Below are 19520 nucleotides of genomic sequence, written 5' to 3'. Positions count from 1 at the left end.
TATGAAATGATTGTTATATGATTTATTGCTTATTCAGCCAGTTTAAAATTATATCAGTAGAGGAAGTAGAAGATCTGGGTGCCAGGATACAAAGATACAAAAATTAACCACCAAAGAAACTTGCTATCTACATACAATAAAATGAGGCAAAGCCAGAAAGATTTCACATCTTCACTCCCAGTTGCCCTCTGATCAAAACTTAACACGTTTGCTACTGGAGGAGAAAGTTCCTTCTTGATTTCAGGTTCAGAGATTTCCAGACTTGCATTTCATTCAAGCTGGATATATTTTTACTTTTGTAGGAAGGAGATAATGAATTGTGGACTGCCATTTCAAATCCAAAAGCAGTTTCAATTTTTGATAACTTTAGAGGACAAAAGATTGAGAGTTCAAGGAGAAACTTGTTTGTTTTCAAATTAAATATAACAGAACTGGTTAAAAACAAATACAACCAAATGCAAAAAGACACATAGTAGATGATTCTATTTCTATCTAATGTCCAGAAAAAAGCGAATCCATAGAGAAAGAAAGTAGATTAATGGTTGCTTAGGACTACTGGTGGGCAGAGGCGGGAGTGAGAAATGACTGGTAATGGGCATGGGTTTCCTATTTGGGGTAATAAAAATGTTCTAAAATTAGACAATAGTGATGATTGTACAACTTTGTCAATATACGAGAAATTGTACACTTAAAAGTGTGAATTTTATGATATATGAATCAAATTTCAATTTTTAAACAGTAAGGAAAAACAGCAAAAAATCAGAGCCTATAAAAAATGTGAACAGAAAAAAAGAACAAATATAGTTTATAAACCATCATTAACCAATAAAAGTATGGAAGTATAAACTAGCCATTAGCTTTTCCTAATTATCCAATTTTTATATTCTTTTCTTTTTTTTAAAGTGGGTAGGAGCCCAATGCGGGGCTTAACTCATGACCCCTAGATCAAGACCTGAGCTGAGATCAAGAGTCAGACACTTAACCAACTGAGCCACCCAGGCACCCCTCCAATATTTATATTTTTAATGATTTTTGTCTGCTTAAACTATGATTACTAGAAAGTAAGTAAAAATCTTGCCATATGATTTTGGATTTATCTGTTTTCCTTATAATTCAGTCAATTTTATTTAAATATGTTGAGGCTATGTTATTAAATGCACACAAATTTAAGATTTTCTAGCTTTTTGGTAGATTTAATCTTTTATACATTTGAGTCAATTTATACCCTTTGCCTTAAGGTCTACTCTATTCGACAGTAATATAGCTAAATTTGTTTTCTTTTCTTTCTTTGTTTTTTCAATTTCAAATTAAGCTATTTTTTTTCAGGTCAACAATTTTTTGTTTTTTGTTTTTTTTTTTCATTTAAATTCAATGAATTAACCTATAATGTATTAGTTTCAGAGGTAGAATTCAGTGATTCATCAATCTTATAGAATACCCAGTGCTCATTATATCACATTTTCTTTTGATTAGTGTGTGGAGATACGCACACTTTTTAATCTAGCCTAATAATCTCTGTCTTTGGACTATTTTCTCTGTTTATATTTAATCAAATTACTGATAATGTATTTACAATTCCAAAATGCACAATTTCCTGAGTTTAACATCTCAGAGATCAAAGAGTGCTTTTCATTTAATGGAACTTTAAAATTATGATTCGCCAAGTGGCAATAGCAATATAATCTTTACTGTCTGTGCCTGAAAGTTACCATCGATATTCTTACACCCATTTCTTCGGATTGAGTTTTTGCATTGTTGTTACTTCACAAACTGAGTCTAATCGCCGTTTTTAATGTCTTCAAAAAGGATTAAATTATGATTTGGCATGGAAATAGAGTTATTGTGTAAACAGAGAAATGAAGCAGCTGATATTAGGGAAGCAAATACTTGATCCTAAAGGAATAACAGCAACTTCACTCTTTCTTGTAAAGGAACAACAAAGGGCTTTACCTGACTTTAGACAGGAAGACACCACAAGTAGACAAAACTCTGTTATACTTTGTTACTGAGATGAAACAAGTTTACCCTTGAGTATCAAACAAAGCAAATGAAGATAGTAGAAACTAACAAGGTCTCCAAGAATTTTTTTTAATTGTATGGGATAGGAGGCTGGTTTATGGATTCATGTATGGTTAAGGCAAATGTCAGTTTGTCAGAAACTTGCTACTAACACTGAACAGAAGCTGCATAACTTCCATGAAATTTAAGGAAAAAACAATGCTGAGTCAGCCAATAGGAAGTGCCGACAAAATCCTGGTGCTCTTTTATATACCTGAAAATGGTACACCAATGCTAAAGGTGCTAACAAGACTGATATCCTAAGAACAGGTTAGAGAGTAGCATATCACTGTAACACTATGCATAGATGACTTTGGCCGAAAGTTGCTGCCATAAATTTTAAATTTTATTTAAATTTTAAACTACAAAATAATTTCCCCAAAAATGTTATTGTATGCATAAAAGGGTAGAAGAAGGGTGATGGCTGAGCTAAAGGAAGGCTGGCTAAATCTGGTTTGAATGTCCAAGAGCCCTCCATAACCTGCTAAAGGTATTAGTCTAGTTCTTGATACATTGTGAGGCCAGTATCTGAATACTTAAAGAACAGGATGCCTGAAAAGTAACACAGCCTATTATTCCTGATGCCATGTCTAGACCACTGCAATCCTCAGTGTTGCAGTCAACAAACCACTGACGAAGGGGTCAAGGAAAGAAGATACATCTGAAAACTTTCCATTGTCACCTTCAAAGAAGCACTGGTATTAAAGCTTGCCAAATGAGTGTCGGAGGCTTAAAAGAAATTCCAGGCAAAGGGGCTTGAAGAATTTCCCAGAAGAAAATCACCCTCAGTCTCCTTAGCAGAAAGAACAATGTGCAGAAAAACACAGATGTTGACAAGTCTGAATCAAGAAAGTGTTTCAAAAGAATCAGACTAGGAATGTCCAAAAGTCCTAGGAATACTTTCATCAATTTCATTATGTACGCCCAAAGTGATGTGAGAAAAATCTGTGTCTACGTGAATCTAAAAATGCACTTTCAGTAAACATAAAATGAAGTTGTAAGTGACATAGTGTCATAGTTTACTTGCCAGTATTTTTTTCTATATGATATGTGTTGATGTGTCTTAATATCAGTGAAGTCTTAGAGTCAATGAGATGGCCTATCTTGGGTTTTAAATCAACCATCTTCTTTCAGATTTTCTATTTATTCTGCCTCTTTAATATTTAGTTCCTCTCCTTTCTTGACTTTTTTGTCTGTTTGTTTTTTTATTAGTGGAGGATTTAAAAAAAACTTTTCTCCCTATAATAGTTTCTAATCTTTTAGTATTTATTCCAGAAGTAATTAGGAAAACTAACTAAAACATATCTTTAAAAAAATTTTTTTAAATCCAGTATAATTAACATACCATGTTATATTAGTTTCAAGAATACAATACAGTGATTCAACAATTCTATGTATTACTCAGTGCTCATCATGGTAACTGTACTTTCAATCCTCTTTACCTATTTCACTCAAATCCCCACCTACCTTCCCTCTGGTAACCACCAGTTTGTTCTCTCTGTTTAAGAGCCTGTTTTTTTGTTTTTTGGGGGTTTTTTTTTCTGTTAAAATGTTTACTTCTTTATAAGGGCTCAAGAATATTAACTGTTATAACAAAACAAAAGGAGTGGAAAATTAGCACATTAGGTAGAAAAGTAATGAGACAAAAATTTCTTTAAATACCGAGACAGAGTCAAATGTGTCAGGTATATGTTTACAGATTTTTATAAATCCAATGATATACAAACATCCATACAAAATAAGGAGAGACACGTATAAGGAGAGGCAATGGGAAGATGGGGAAACTAACCTACTTTTCTTCCAATATCTGGTCAGTAAGAATGGCCTTCTTTCCTTTACCGCCCTCTTCTTTCATAAGAAGAAAAGAGATCCAAAGAAGATCGTGGGTGGAACTGTGCTGAAACAGTAGAGTGATCCAACCAGGAGAGGCAGATAATTTATGCTCTAAAGTCAAATAATCTGAAATTCTAAATCAGCTGGTGATCTCAAGACTGCGCCGAAAGCATTGCGCCCAAAGGCATCAGAGCCTTGAGCAAAAATACAAAGCAAGCAGAGTTCTGAAACTTTTTATACCATTCAGTAGATACAAAATAGTTTCCCTAAATTTCTAAGTCCTAAAAGGAAATTTATCTCTCTTCTCCTGTCTCCAACAAACCAAAATTCCCATTCACACACAGAGGTGGATTTTTTTAACTATTGATTCATACCAGTAGCTACCCAAATTAAACTTACTTGGGTGGGGGGGTTGTGTGTGAGTGTGTGTGTGTGTGTGTGTGCGTGTGTGTGTGTGCGCGCGCGCGCGTGCGCACTGGCGCACGCATATTAGATAGTTTCCTGTTTTGATTGTAGGGAGAGATATGCTGGAAATGGTTAAAAAGAATGGTCATGCGTAAGAGGGGTGAAGAGTACAGAAAACTGAGAGTAGCTTGTTTCTTCTTTTCTTGTTTCTCTATTCCTCCTTCATCTACCTTTTTCTCCCTCTTTCAACCCTCTTTTATTCTTCTTTGTTTTAAATCGAAGTGTATTTTCTTTAATCTATTGTACATATTTATTAATTTAACAACTATTTATTAAGTATCCTCTATGTACCAGATATGTTGGATACAAAGGTAAAACAAGAAAGACATGGTCCCTACACTTGTAGGCCTTCCAATCTACTGCAGAAGAGAGCCTACCAAATACACAGCTGCAATTTGATACTACTCAAAGCAACCGACACATTTCATTCAATCCTCATCAAAAGACCACTAACATTTTTCACGGAGCTAGAACAAACAATCTTAAAATGTGCATGGAACCACAAAAGATCCCGAATAGCCAATGCAATTCTGAAAAAGAAAAACAAAACTGGAAGCATCAAGATTTCAGATGTCAAGCTGTATTACAAAACTGTTGTCATCAAGAGAGTATGGTACTGGCACAAAAACAGACACATAGATCAATGGAATAGAGAACCCAGAAATGGACCCACAACTATATGGTCAACTAATTTTCAACAAAGTAGGAAAGACTACCCAATGGAAAAAAGACAGTCTCTTTAACAAACGGTGTTGGGAAAACTGGGCAGCAGCATGCAGAAGAATCAAACTGGACCCTTTCTTAGACTATACACAAAAATAAATTCAAAATGAATAAAAGACCTAAGTGTGAGACAGGAAACATCAAAATCCTAGAGGAGAACACAGGCAGAAATCTCTTTGACCTCAGCCATAGTAACTTCTTACAAGACACATCACCACAGGCAAGGGAAACAAAAGCAAAAATGAACTACTAGGACTTCATCAAGATAAAAAGCAAAGGAAAAAAAAGGGGGGAAAGCACATCAAAGGAAACAATCAACAAAACTAAAAGGCATCCTATGAAATGGGAGAAGATATTTGCAAACAACATATCTGATAAAGGTTTAGTATCCAAGATCTACAAAGAACTTATCAAACTCAACACCCCAGAAACAAATAACCCAGTTAAGAAATGGGCAGAAGACATGAATAGACACTTTTCCAAAAAGGACATCCAGGTGGCCAACAGACACATGAAAAGATGCTCAACATCATTCAGCATCAGGGAAATGCAAATCAATACCATCTCATTGTCAGGATGGCTAAAATTAACAACACAAGAAACAGCAGGTGTGGGTGAGGATGCAGAGAAAGGGGAACCTTTGGATTGAAGACCTACATGTGAGACCTGAAACCATAAAACTTCTAGGAGAAAACAAAAGCAGTAATCTCTTTGACATCAGTTATAGAAACATCTTTCTACATATTCTCCTTTGGCAAAGGAAACAAAAGCAAAGTAAACTATTGGGACTATACCAACATAAAAAGCTCTCACAGAGGGAAGGAAACCATCAACAAAATAAAAGGACAATCTACTGATTGGGAGAAGATATTTGCAAATGACATATCCAATAAGGAGTTAATATCCAAAACATATAAAAACTTACACAACTCAACACCAACATAATAACAATAATAATCCAATTAATAAATGGGCAGAGGACCTCAACAGATATTTTTCCAAAGACGACACAGAAATGGCCAACAGACACATGAAAAGATGCTTAATATCACTGATCATCAGGGAAATGCAAATCCAAACAATGAGATATTACCTCACATCTGTCAGAATGGCTAAAACAAAAAGCACAAGAAATAACAAGTGTTGGCGAGGATGTGTAGAAAAAGGCACCCTCATGCACTGTTGGTGGGAATGCAAGCTGGTGCAGGCACTGTGGAAAACAGTATGGTGGATCCTCAAAAAAATTAAAAATAGAATTACCATATGATCCTGTAATTCCCCTGCTGGGTATTTACCCAAAGAATATGAAAACACTAATTCAAAAAGATATATGCACCCTTATGTATACTGCAATATTATTTATAACAGCTAAGGTATGGAAGCCACCCAACTGTCCATCCTTTGGTGAATGGATAAAGATATGAGATATACACACCATGGGATATACACACCATGAAATATTACTCAGCCATAAAAAGAATGAAATCTTGCCATTTGCAACAACATGGATAGACCTAGAGGGTATAATACTAAGTGAAATAAGTCAGTCAGAGAAAGACAAATACCATATGATTTCACACATGTGTGCAATTTAAGAAACAAAGCATATAAACAAAGAAAAAAGAGACAAACAAAAAAAGACCCTTCACTGTAGAGAATCAACTGGTAGTTGCCAGAGGGGAAGTGGGGGGGGGGGGATAGATAAAATAGGTGAAGGGGATTAAGAGTACACTTACATTGATGAACACTGATGAACACTGACTAATACATAGAATTGTTGAATCATAATATCATACATCTGAAACTAATATAACACTGTATATTAATTGTACTTAAGTTAAAAAAATTAAAAATGTAAAAAGGAAAAAAATAGTTTTTATACATGTAAGTCCCTTGATTATCTTATTTGGGGTCAAAGGTTCTAGAGCAGAAAAAAAGGGAAATTGAAGCACTAGTCAAAGAATTACTGAACTTTGTGCCCAAGTAATACAAGGAAAAATTCCAAACCTTGCAAAAACACAAATATACTTTGTAGAAATAAAATCCTAAATTGTTCCTTATTTTGGTTGTAATATGACTAAAAGATTGATAGATTCAATCAATCTTTAGATTCTTCTCCCCCCAGTTTCCATTTCCTGAATTTCCATCTCTTCCTTGAAACTTGAGGTCAGTTCACTTTCCTTTTTTTTTTTTTTTAAAGATTTTATTTATTTATTTGACAGAGAGAGAGACAGCCAGCGAGAGAGGGAACACAAGCAGGGGGAGTGGGAGAGAAGAAGCAGGCTCGCAGCGGGTGAGCCTGATGTGGGGCTCAATCCCAGGACTCTGGGATCACACCCTGAGCCGAAGGCAGACGCTTAATGACTGAGCCACCCAGGTGCCCCCAGTTCACTTTCTTTACAGATACAGTGGCAACTGAACCATTTCACATGACAAGTATAAGGTATATTTATATAATATTTACAAGGTAAATTCTGGAAGGGAATAAATTAGTGATATATCTAAGTAAATTAAGGAAGGGCTAGTAGTTGAGTGGAAATTTCAAGACAGGTAACAAGTGGTTAAAAAAAAAACAGACACATAAGGAAGACAAAAGTGTGCCTTATGTGACAATATTGAACTTAAATGTACCTTGAGATAGATTATGCTTTCAACATATATTTACTTCCTGATGATACCATTAGGATAACTTATCTCTGTCTTTTTAGTACCTTGTATAAGGCAAACGGCTCAATAAATGTTAGCTCTTTTGAACACATCCATAAATTGTACAAGAAACATCTATTGAGCATTTATGAGTAATTTAAAAAACTAACCAGACTTCTAAAGGAATTAGAAAAAGAAAAGCAAAGCCCACAGTTAGTAGAAGGAAGGAAATAATAAAGATCAGAGCAGAAATAAATGAAATAGACAACAAAAGGGGGTGGGGGGAGAGAGAGAGATCAACAAAACCAAGAACTAGTTCTTTGATAAGATTAACAAATTGATAGCCAGACTCATCAAGAAAAAAAGAGGGAGGACTCAAATAAATGAGATAAAAAATGAAGGAAGAGAGGTACTGAGACTAGATGAAAAATTATATGCCAACAAACTGGACAACCTAGAAGAAATGGATAAAGTCCTAGAAACCATACAATCTTCCAAGACTGAATCAGGAAGAAATAAAAAATCTGACAGACCAGGGTGCCTGGATGGCTCAGTCAATTAAGCATCCAACTCTTGATTTTGGCTCAGGTCATGAGCTCAGGGGCCTGGAATCAAGCCCCACATTGGGCTCCATGCTCAGCAGGGGGATTCTCTCCCTTTCCCTCTGCCCCTCCCCAAAACTCATGCACGCTCTCTCTTAAATAAATAATAAATCTTTTTTAAAACTCTGAACAGACCAATCATTAGTAACTAGAACTAGAAGTTGAATCAAAGAACTCCCAAAAAACAAAAGTCCAGGACCATATGATTTCATAAATTCTACCAAACATTTAAAGAGGTAATACCTTTCCTAAAAAACAGAAGTGGAAGGGGGTGCCTGGGTGGCTCATTAGTTAAGCATCCGACTCTTGATTTCAGGGTCATGATCTCAGTGTTGTGAGATCTGAGCCCCACATTGGACTCCACGCTCAGTGGGGAGTCTGCTTGAGAATCTCTCTATCCCTCTCCCTCTGCCTCTCCCCCCACTCTTTTTCTTTCTCTCTCTCTCAAGTAAATAAATAGGGATGCCTGGGTGGATTAGTTGGTTGAGCGTCTGCCTTCAGCTTACATCATGATCTCCAGGTCCTAGGATTGAGCCCTGTGTCGGGCTTCCTGCTTAGTAGGGTGTCTGTTTCTCCTGCTCTCTCTCTCTCTCTCTCTTTAGTCCTCCCCACTGCTCATTCTCTCTCTCTCTCTTTCTCTTAAAAATCTATAGAAAAAGTAAACAAATCTTAAAAAAAGAACAAATTTAAAAAATAGAAGAGAAAGGAAAACTTTGAAATTCATTCTATTAGACCAGCATTACCCTGATACCAAAACCAAAGACACTCCAAAAAAAGAAAACTACAGACCAATATCCCTAATGAACATAGATGCAAAAATCCTCAACAAAATATTAGCAAATCAAATTCAACCATACATTAAAAGGATCATTCACCACTACCAAGTGGGGTTTATTCCAGGGATGCAAGGATGGTTTAATATCTGCAAATCAATCAACATGCTATATCATATTAACAAAATGAAGGATAAAAACCATACAATCATCTCAATAGATGTAAAAAAAAAAAAAAAGCACTTGACAAAATTCAACATCCCTTCATAAAAATTCTCAACCAAATGGGTTTAGGGGGAACGTACCTCAATATAATAAAGGCCATATATAACAAACCCACAGCTAACATCATACTCAATGGTAAAAAACTGAAAGCGTTTCCTCTAAGATCAGGAACAAGACAAAGATGTCCACTCTTGCTACTTTTAATCAACATAATAATGGAAGTCCTAGGCATAGCAATCAGACAAAAAAAGAAAAGAAAAGAAAAGAAAAGAGAAAAAAGGGCATCCTAATTGGTAAGGAGGAAGTAAAACTGTAACTATTTGCAGATAACATGACACTACATATAGAAAACCCCAAAGACTCCACCAAAAAATTATTAGAACTAATTAATGAATTCAATAAAGCTGCAGGATACAAAATTAATATACAGGAATCTGTTATTTCTATATACTAAGAATAAAGTAGCAGAAAGAGAAATTAAAAAAAAAAACCCAATTACAGTTGCATTAAAAAAGAATAAAATATGTAGAATAAATTTAACCAAGGAGGTAAAAGAACCATACTCTGAAAACTATAAGAAGACATTGATGAAAGAAACTGAAGACAACACAAATGGAAAGATATACCATGCTTATCGATTGGAAGAATTAATACTGTTAAAATGTCCATACTACCCAAAACAATCTATAGATTCAGTGCAATCCCTATCAAAATACCAACTGTACTTTTCACAAAACTGGAACATAATCCTTAAATTTGTATAAACCCACAAAAGACCCTGAATAGCCAAAGCAATCTTTTTTTTTTTTTTTTTAATTTGAGAGAGAGAGCATAAGCAAGAGGAGGGGCAGAAGGAGAGGGAGAATCCCAAGCAGACTCTGCACTGAGCACAGAGCCCCATGCAGGGCTGATCCCAGGACCCTGAGATCATGACCTGAGTCAAAATCAAGAGTTGGATGCTTAACCAACTGAGCCACCCAGGCACTCGCCAAAGCAATCTTGAGAAAGAAGAACAAAACTGAAAGTACCATAATCCCAGATTTTTATGCTATAGTACAAAGCTATAGTAATCAAAACAGTATGGTACTGGCACAAAAATAGACACATAGGTCAATAGAACAGAATACAGAGCCCAGGTATGCCTGGGTGGCTCAGTCGGTTAAGCATCTGCGTTCAGCTCAGGTCATGATCTCAGGGTCTTGGGATCAAGCCCCTCATTGGGCTCACTGCTCCTCAGGGAGTCTGCTTCTCCCTCTCCTTCTGCCCCTTCCCCCGCTCATTTGTTCTCTCTCCCTCAAATAAATAAAATCTTTAAAGAAAAGAAAAAAAAAGAATACAGAGCCCAGAAATAAATCTATGCTTATATAGTCAATTAATCTACAACAGAGGTAGCTGGGTGGCTCAGTCAGTTAAGCATCTCACTCTTGATTTGGCTCAGGTCATGATCTCAGGGTTGTAAGATCAATCCCTGCATGAAGCACCATGTCGGGCTCCCTGCTTAGTGGGGAGTCTGCTTGAGATCTCCCTCTCTCTCTCTCTCTGTCTCCCTCTCCCTCTTCTGCTCCCCTACTTGTATGCATGTGTTCTCGCTCTCTCTCTTAAATATTTTTTTAAAAAGATTCTCTCTCTCCCCCCTCTCTGCCCCTGCCTGCCACTTGCACACTCTCTCTTTCCCTCTAAAAAAAAAAAAATTAATCTGTGACAAAGGAGACAAGAACATACAATGGGGGAAAGATAGTCTTCAATAAATGGCTTTGGCAAAACTAGGCAGCTACATGCAAATGAATGAAACTAGACCACTTTCCTATACCATACATAAAAATAAACTCAAAATGGATTCAAGACCTATATGAGAGACCTAAAACCATAAAATTCCTAGAAAAAAAAAAAACAGGCACTCTTCTCTTTGACATCAGTCTTAGCAATATTTTTCTAGATATGTCTCCTTTGGCAAGGGAAACAAAAGCAAAAATAAACTATTTGGACTACATAAAATTAAAAGCTTTTGCACAGTAAAGGAATCCATCAACAAAATAAAAAGGCAATCTACTGAATGGGAGAAGATATTTGCAAATGATATATCCAATAAGGAGTTAATATCTGAAATATATAAAGAACTCATACAACTTGATAGCAAAAAAACCCAAATCCAATTTAAAAAAGGGCACAGGACCTAAACAGACATTTTCCCAAAGAAGACAGACAGATGGCCAACAGACTCCTAAAAAGATGCTCAACCTCACCCATTATCAGGCAAATACAAATCAAAACCACATTGAGATATCACCTCACACCAATCAGAATAGCTAGTATCAGTGAGATAAGAAATAACAAGTGTTGACCAAAATGTAGAAAAAAGGGATCCCTTGTGCACTGTTGGTGGGAATGTAAATTGATACAATCACTAGGAAAACAGCATGAAGGTCTCTCAAAAAATTAAAAATGAAATACCATAATCCCATTGCTGGGTATTTACTCAAAGAAAATGAAAACATTAATTTGAAAAGATATATGCATCCGTATATTTACAACAGTGAAGAGATGGAAGCAACCTCAGTGTCCATTGATAGATGAGCAGATAAAGAAAATGTGGTACGTATCCTGGAATGTTACTCGGCCATAAAAAAGAACAAAATCTTGTCGTTTGCGACAATATGGATATACCTAGAGGGTGTTACGCTAAGTGAAATAAATCAGATGAAAGTCATATTCCATATGATTTCACTTATATGTGGAATCTAAAAAACAAAACGAATGAACAGACAAAAGAGATTCATAAATCCAGAGAACTGGTGGTTGCCAAACGGAAGGGAAGTAGAAGGATGGGTAAAATAGGTGAATGGAATTAAGAGATACAAACTTCTGGTTATAAAATAAATAATCATGGGGATGAAAAGTGCGGGACAGGAAATATAGTCAATAATAGTGTAGTAACTTTGTATGGTAATAGATGGTAAGTACACTTACTGGAGTAAGCACTGGGTAATGTATAGAACTGATGAATCGCTATGCTGTATACCTGCAACTAATAACATTGTCAGTTATATCTTAATAATAAAAGTAACAGTAATAACCAGAACAAATAGTAAGACAGGATAGCTTCAATAATGAATCACAGGATAAAAGTAAAAAAAGAAACACAATTTATTAAAGTTATTTCATTCTGAAGACAATGATCAGACAAAGCTCTTCTGTGGTAATTACCGAAGCTTCTAAGAGTGGTCATCATTGCTTACAGATCTCAGAGATGAAAGAGAAAAAAAAGACCCATAGTATGGCAGAGAGTCCTATTTGCCTGTCAATATCCAAATCTTCCCTTCCTTCTCAGTCACAAAAGCCCAATTTTATTCAGGGTGGCTATGCATCCAGCTACATTTCCCTGCTTCCCTGGTAACTTGAGCTTTGGTTTGGGAAGTCTCCTTAAAGGAAGAGGATCCATCTTTGCCTTTGCCTTGCCGCCTGGAACTTGGCTGTGATGATTAGAACTCTGGCAGCTATCTTGGACTCCAAGGACCAGGGCCACGCCTTAGGGATGGCAGATCAAAGAACTGGGAAAAGCTTAGGTCCCTGATAACTTTATGAAGCTACTACACCTATCCTAGACAACCTACTTCAAGAATTATTTTACATGAGGGGCGCCTGGCTGGCTCGGTCAGTTAAGCATCTGTCTTCAGTTGGGGTCATGATCCTAGAGTCCCAGGATCGAGCCCCACATGGAGCCATGCATTGGGCTCCCTTTCAGTAGGGAGGCTGCTTCTCCCTCTGCCCCTCACCCTCTCTCTCTCACACTCTTAAATAAATAAATATAATCCTTTAAAAAAAAAGAATTATTTTACATGAGAAAATAAATATTGTGTGTTTAAGCCACCGTTAAATCTGTTCTATTTTTTGCTTTCTTAACTGATCACTTACCTTCAGATAAGTAAAGAATTTTTATCTTCTTTTTACAGATCGGGCAACTGAGATCCGGAGAGGTAAGATGAGTTGCACAATATCAAATTAATGAAGAGGTGGGTCTTGGCTCCTAGGTCAACGCTTTTTCACTAAAAACAGACTCAACGAGTTCTAGATGTAAAAAAGAAGAAGAAGAAGAGGAAGAGGAAGAGGAAGAAGAAGAAGAAGAAGAAGAAGAAGAAGAAGAAGAAGAAGAAGAAGAAGAAATAAAAACAGATTAAATACAACCATAAATGTAGCCTTATTACAGTAGTAATGGCACATGGTAGTACATATATTTGTCACATCCTATAAATAGAAAAAGTACCAAATTTTTATGATGTGGAAGGAGACTAAATTATATCAAAATCCAGCAGAAAGGGGAGAGAGAAATATTAAATAAACAGAATCAAAGGCCACAATAAACAAAGATATTGGTTTATTATGCCAAGGCTTTACCGTATCACTCCCCTTGTAAAAGAATTCAGACTAAAAGCTTACTTTCCTCAGCAATGAGATTTCAAGATATAGGGTAAGTTTTCTCATTAAATCCTTAACTGAAATTTTTCTTAAAATCCTTAACTAGAATCTTTCTTTACTCTTACCACCACTTTAAAAAATTTAACCTTGGCCCCAGTCTCAGTCACAGAGATCAGTAATAAAGCAGAAGAGCTCAAATTTTCTTTTTTAAAACCCCACTACCTGTGAAATACAAGGCAGTTGGCTCATGTGCAAACTCACTGGTGAACAAAAGGAATTATTTCTAAGCAGTCTATATATTTCTTTCTTTTTATGGTATATTAACATAAAATCGTCTAAGCGGGGGAGTGATCATACACATGTTATACGAAGAAAAGGCATATGACTTTTATTAACACAGGATGGTCAAAAATAAACAACAGATTGAATCCTTATCACTCCCATTTACTGGCAAGCTATTTGCCTCTCTGATTCTCAATTTTCCTACCTATAAACTGAGCTCATACTTCTTCATAAGCTTTTGATTGGCTGAAAATAAGAATGAACACATGGCAACGAGCACAATGCATGGCAATAGTAACTGCTCGGTAAATATTAATGCCCTTCGTGTCTTGAAAACGAAACAGCTATATAAAGTAATAAAAATCTGTTCTGTAAACACGCAAAGTTATAGAACCTAAAAGGCAATATACCAGTTTGACATACCACATTTTAATGTCATTTTTGGAAAGGCTGCATTAGAACTCTCCTCTGAGCACTGCCACCACCAAAGTCCTGATGCAGCTGTAGGCCACTGAAAGGAATACATCCAACAAAAGAGGAGTACCATCTCTTCCTCCCTGGGATTAAAACAAGAGTCCCAGGTTTCTTTCTCCAAGGCACTGCCCTTGGCCAGGAAACATTGGTTGCTCCTTCTTGCTGTCAATGTCATAATTTAACAGTGAAAAGGAGCAGGGTGGAGAAAAATAAACGGCTTCTGAGTTTCTCGATGGCAGCAGTGATGAGGGAGACCAGTACCCTGGGACTCAACTCCATTTTTCCCTTTAAAAATGAGATTCCACAGGAAAGCGAGATTCGAAAGAAAGTATCAGATGTATGACCAGCTGAGCTGGACTCCAACCTTCCGTGAATCAAGATATTAGTATAGATACTGGAGGGCCTGGCTGGCTCAGTCAGTAGAGCATGCTACTCTTTATCTCGGGGTTGTGAATTCCAACCCCACCTAGGGAATAGAGTTTACTTAACTAAAAAGAAAAAAATTTTTTTTAATGAGAGTCCACAGGAAAGTGAGATTCAAAATAAAGCATTAAATGTATGACCAGCTGAGCTGGACTCCATCCCTTCCATGTATCAAGATATTAGTATAGATATTAATGTGCTTAATGCTCATATCTGTAGAAAATGACCATCATATTGCCTTTTTTTTCAATGAAAAAAATTTTTCAATGAAACCAGAAACTGTTTCTCATCTGTACCACTCAATAAAAAAATTTATCAAAATTACAATGTCTCCATTATTCATATATACTGTACTCTGGATAACTACAATACAATATGCCAAAAAGCTCTGCCAAATTAAAAAAAAATTAAAAAATTTTAAAAAGCTCTGCCAAAAATAAAAGCATGCAACTGTTATCTCAATTTCCATTAGGTTTCTTTAAAATTTTTAAAACAGAATTCTGGGACCAGAAATGATCTCAGAGGTGCTTTGGTTCAGACCCAACTTTTATAAAAGTTTACAAAGCATAAGGAAGCTAAGTGACCTGGCCAAAACTATTTGACAGAGCCAGGATTGGAATCTGGCCATCAAATTCTAATCAAGAATAATTTTCACCATTTCATGTTTTTTTTTTTTAACTTTGGATTGAAAATCAATATGTGATTGAGATTTTTTCCTTAAATAAATTATTTGAAATTGTGAGGAGCATGTTTTTAAGGCCTATGAACTAATTGCACATATCCAACATAAAAATAACAAATTTCCCCCTTCTAGACCTTCAGATATTCAGAAAAAGTTAATCATCTATCATACCAAATACAGTCAACTCAATTACTCACAATACTTAAAAGATTATCCATTTCAAGGATTACTTTCAATACATTTTAAAAACGTATTAACACTTGATTCTTCAGGCTACGCAATACTTAAAAGGGTATTTTCCTCAGTCATCAAAAGGGCCCTGAGAAAGTGGAAAGCAACTTAAACATTATTCTAAACAACAAAATTAATTGGATATATCTATAGAGATATACAACATGTCCCCAAAGGAAAAGACACTGGTATTGATCATGCTACCGAGAGTCTATTTTAGCAACCATGATCAATAACTAGTGTTTTGAAAAGTACCCTCATTGTTTTCTCTGTGCATTTCGTTTTAACTGGTATTTACAGGGCACAGACCAACTTGGCAAAAGTTGAACAGTAAGTACCAATCCGCAGATTAAGGTGAACACAACCAGGACTTTGGCCATGGCAAGACAGGTATATTAAGACTGCTGCAAGGAGGTGCCTGGGTGGCACAGTGGTTAAGTGTCTGCCTTCGGCTCAGGGCGTGATCCTGGCGTTATGGAATCGAGCCCCATATCAGGCTCCTCCGCTATGAGCCTGCTTCTTCCTCTCCCACTCCCCCTGCTTGTGTTCCCTCTCTCGCTGGCTGTCTCTATGTCTGTCGAATACATAAATATAATCTTTAAAAAAAAAAAAAAAGACTGCTGCAAGAGAACAACACGAGTAACCACAAGGAGGCGGAAATGAATTTTTCACTAGAAAGTTAGACCAGATCATGGAGAGTTTAGAGAACGAGATGAGAAACAGGAGTTTCCACGTTCACCCCAATCACAAGAGTAATAGTATTTGAGATTTCTCATTCTAAATCTCCATTTTTTAAAAAATTTTGGGCCCTATTAACTGACGAACATTTGTTGAGACATTTGTTCGGCATTTGTTGAACTTGCTGATCAAGTTTTACGAAACAAGAACTCACATTCAGCTTCAATCAAGATGAATCCTGAGGTAATTTCTATGAGGGACAAGATGCAAAAATCTGGGTATTGCCTGACTATTCAACAGAATTCACCAAGGAAGGCCCTAAGAAACAAAAATTTAAATAAATCTTAAAAGAAGCTACAGGTTATAGGATCCAAATCTAGTCATACTGCTTTTAACAAATTCTTTAAAGCAAATGTCTCCTCGATTCTTTCAATTCTTACAGGGGAAGTCCAGAATCTCCTTCAAAGAAAACTATCAGAAATATTTGCATATTAGATCCAAATCTATTAACCATATACTACTTTTAATAAATTCTTTAAAGCAACTGTCTCCACATTTTTTCCCGATTCTTTAGAGAAAGTCCAGAATCTCCTTCAGACAGAATTGACTATCAGAAATATTTGCATTTACCCTCCCTCCTCCCCCTTCTCCCTTTTTTAGCCAAGAGAATAGTAGGTGGTTTGATGTTCATATTCACCCATGGATTTAATAGCCTTAATAAAAGGCTTAGATGGGAGCACTTACTTATTCAATTGTGTAAGTATACATTATCCAATTTAGGAGTTTAGTGGACACTGAGAATCTCAAGAGGTTCTGTCTCCCAGAAATCAGAATAATGGTTCAAGGGTCATGTTCACATTTTCTCCCTCCCTCTTTCTTTCTCTCCCTCTCTCCCTGTTTCTGTCTCGATATTATACAATATCGGGATATTGCGGGCCGCCTAGGTGGCTCAGTCCGTTGAGCGACTGCCTTTGGTTCAGGTCATGATACCAGGGTTGGGCGATCGAGCCCCATGCCCGGCTCTCTGCTCAGCGGGGTGCCTGCTTTTCCTTCTGCCTGCCGCTCCCTCTGCTTGTGCTCACTCTCTCTGACAAATACATAAAATCTTTAAAAAATGTATCTGGATATTGTAAAATGATTGCCTAGCAAGACCACTTGCCAGCACCGACCACAAAAACAACTACATTCATTCGCTGAGTTACCATTTAGGAAGTGCAGCAAGGAAGTGGAAGTACTATTTCAGAAACAGAAAGAGCTCATCTCACAGCAGTGACTTCTCACTTAAGGGAAAACAATAACCACAGCTGACACGAACTTTCTCCAAGTGTCAGGGGTTGCGGGGTTAACAGACAGGCAGAAGAGCTGGATTCGCCGGCCTAGTTTTGCTTGACCGCCCCGGGAGTGATGTGCATCAGCAGGGCACTGGTGGGTACACCCCCCTTCTCAGTGGGCACCTCCCTCGCCCATCGACCTGCCAAGGCGAGGCTGGACCCTGTCGGGGTCTCGGTCCTGCACTCACCCACGCCTGCTCCCCGCCAAGAGCCTATCGCCTTCATCTACCCCAAAGAAAGCTTGGGTGCACTGCTGCGAGTGGAATGGAAAAAGGGACCCCACGCCTCAGGCTGCAACTGGAAGCGCCCCTCCACTGGCGCCCGCCGACTGTGCGGTTCCCCCCGCCATTCTCACTGCAGCGTAGGGCAGGCGAAGCCCTGAGCCCTATCTCCGGACCCGCTCCAGCCTCCCGCCGCGATGATCCGCACCCACCTCGGGCCCCCGGCCTTACCAAGCCGGGTCTCGGCGCTCGAGGCTCCGCCTGCTGAATGCACGCAGTACATAAACCTGTCTCTCCAGCCCCCCGCCCGCGGTTTTGCTCTGTACCGCTGCTGACCGCGCGCTCCCGCCTCTTCGCTGCCTTGGCGACAGTCCCCGCCCCTCCGACAGCCTCTGATTGGTCCGACTAGGATGGCGGAAGTTGCGGATTGGCGGGGTCGGAGACGAGGCCGCGCCCGGGGGCTGAGAGGCGGGCGGCGTGGACCAGGAAAGCGAAGGAGCCTGGGGGAGCCTAAGCCAAGAGGGACGTGGCGCTCTGCGACGCGGGCGGGCAAGCCGCGCCCCTTCCTTCTTCAGCTCTCATGGAGAAACCTGCGAAGCAGGATTTGGGCGGGTGAGGTGCTGTCCCGGGATCGGGACAAAGCCCCAGGGATCGCCTCCCCCTTGGCCGCTGGCCTGCGCCCGCAGCGCTCAGACGGATCAGAGATAGGCTATCAGGCCCATTTTCGCCTATAGGCCTCGCTCGGGGTGACACCCCCCCCCCCAGTCTCCTCCACGGCGGGAATCTTTCTCGTAACCGCATCCTCACCAACCCCGGTTATGCAGGGCCCCCGGCCACTGAGGTTGATTGCTTCTTAACTACCCCTTCTGTCACACCGTTCCGCGCACAGACCTCTTTTCTCTATAGCCTCCCCTCGGAGAACTGAGGCATTACGGCACTCCCCCTCACTTTAAAGGTGGGAAAACTGAGGCTCAAAGATATACGTGGTTTGAGGGTTAGAGAAGCTTTTGGAGCCTCGAGGCTGATTTCAAAGCATGTGTGCCAAATAATTGTACCGCTCTGAGCCTTGGTCTTCTAGCTTGTAAAAAATGGTACCTACCTCAGAGTTCTTAGTGAAGATTAAATGAGTAGAACATTGCAGAAAACCGGTACAGAACCTGCTGCGTGTATGTTAATCCTGCTTGCTTCTTTTTACCAGGAAATAAAGGCGGGTAGTAACAAACTGCACCAGTTTGGAGCCAGACTGCTTATGTTGCAAAACCGGATTCAGCTTACCATACCAACTCCAAGTTACTTAAGCACTTTGTGCCTCGGTTTCCTTGTCTGTAAAATGGGGAATATAATTGTATCCCCCTCCATACAGCATAACAGTAGAAAAGTAACTAGTACATACTAAGTGCTCAATAAATGTTAGCCATTCTTACCCTAGTGGCTGAGCTAGGACTGTAATTCAAGTCTTT

General features: G+C 38.3%; 1 protein-coding gene across 4 annotated transcripts in view; it reads right to left on the bottom strand.

Moving 5' to 3' along the window:
- NUCB2 (nucleobindin 2) overlaps positions 1–18438 on the bottom strand; it is a 44736-nt gene extending 26298 nt beyond the window's left edge. For 2 of the 4 annotated variants that reach the window (XM_045796595.2, XM_045796599.2), the window contains exons 1-2: positions 18273–18429; positions 13238–13390 (exon numbers count right to left, since the gene is read on the bottom strand). The gene's annotated coding sequence lies outside the window, so the exon portion shown is untranslated. Of the gene's footprint in view, positions 1–13237; positions 13391–16722; positions 16827–18272 lie in introns of those variants that run through there. The other 2 variants (XM_045796596.2, XM_087855331.1) reach the window with 2 other exon arrangements.
- Between the last annotated feature and the right edge of the window lie 1082 nt (positions 18439–19520).

This window comes from Ursus americanus, chromosome 24 (assembly GCF_024610735.1).
Source record: "Ursus americanus isolate L20-20 chromosome 24, mUrsAme1.1.p, whole genome shotgun sequence".
Taxonomy (NCBI): domain Eukaryota; kingdom Metazoa; phylum Chordata; class Mammalia; order Carnivora; family Ursidae; genus Ursus; species Ursus americanus.
This window is presented reverse-complemented; position numbering and strand designations above follow the sequence as displayed.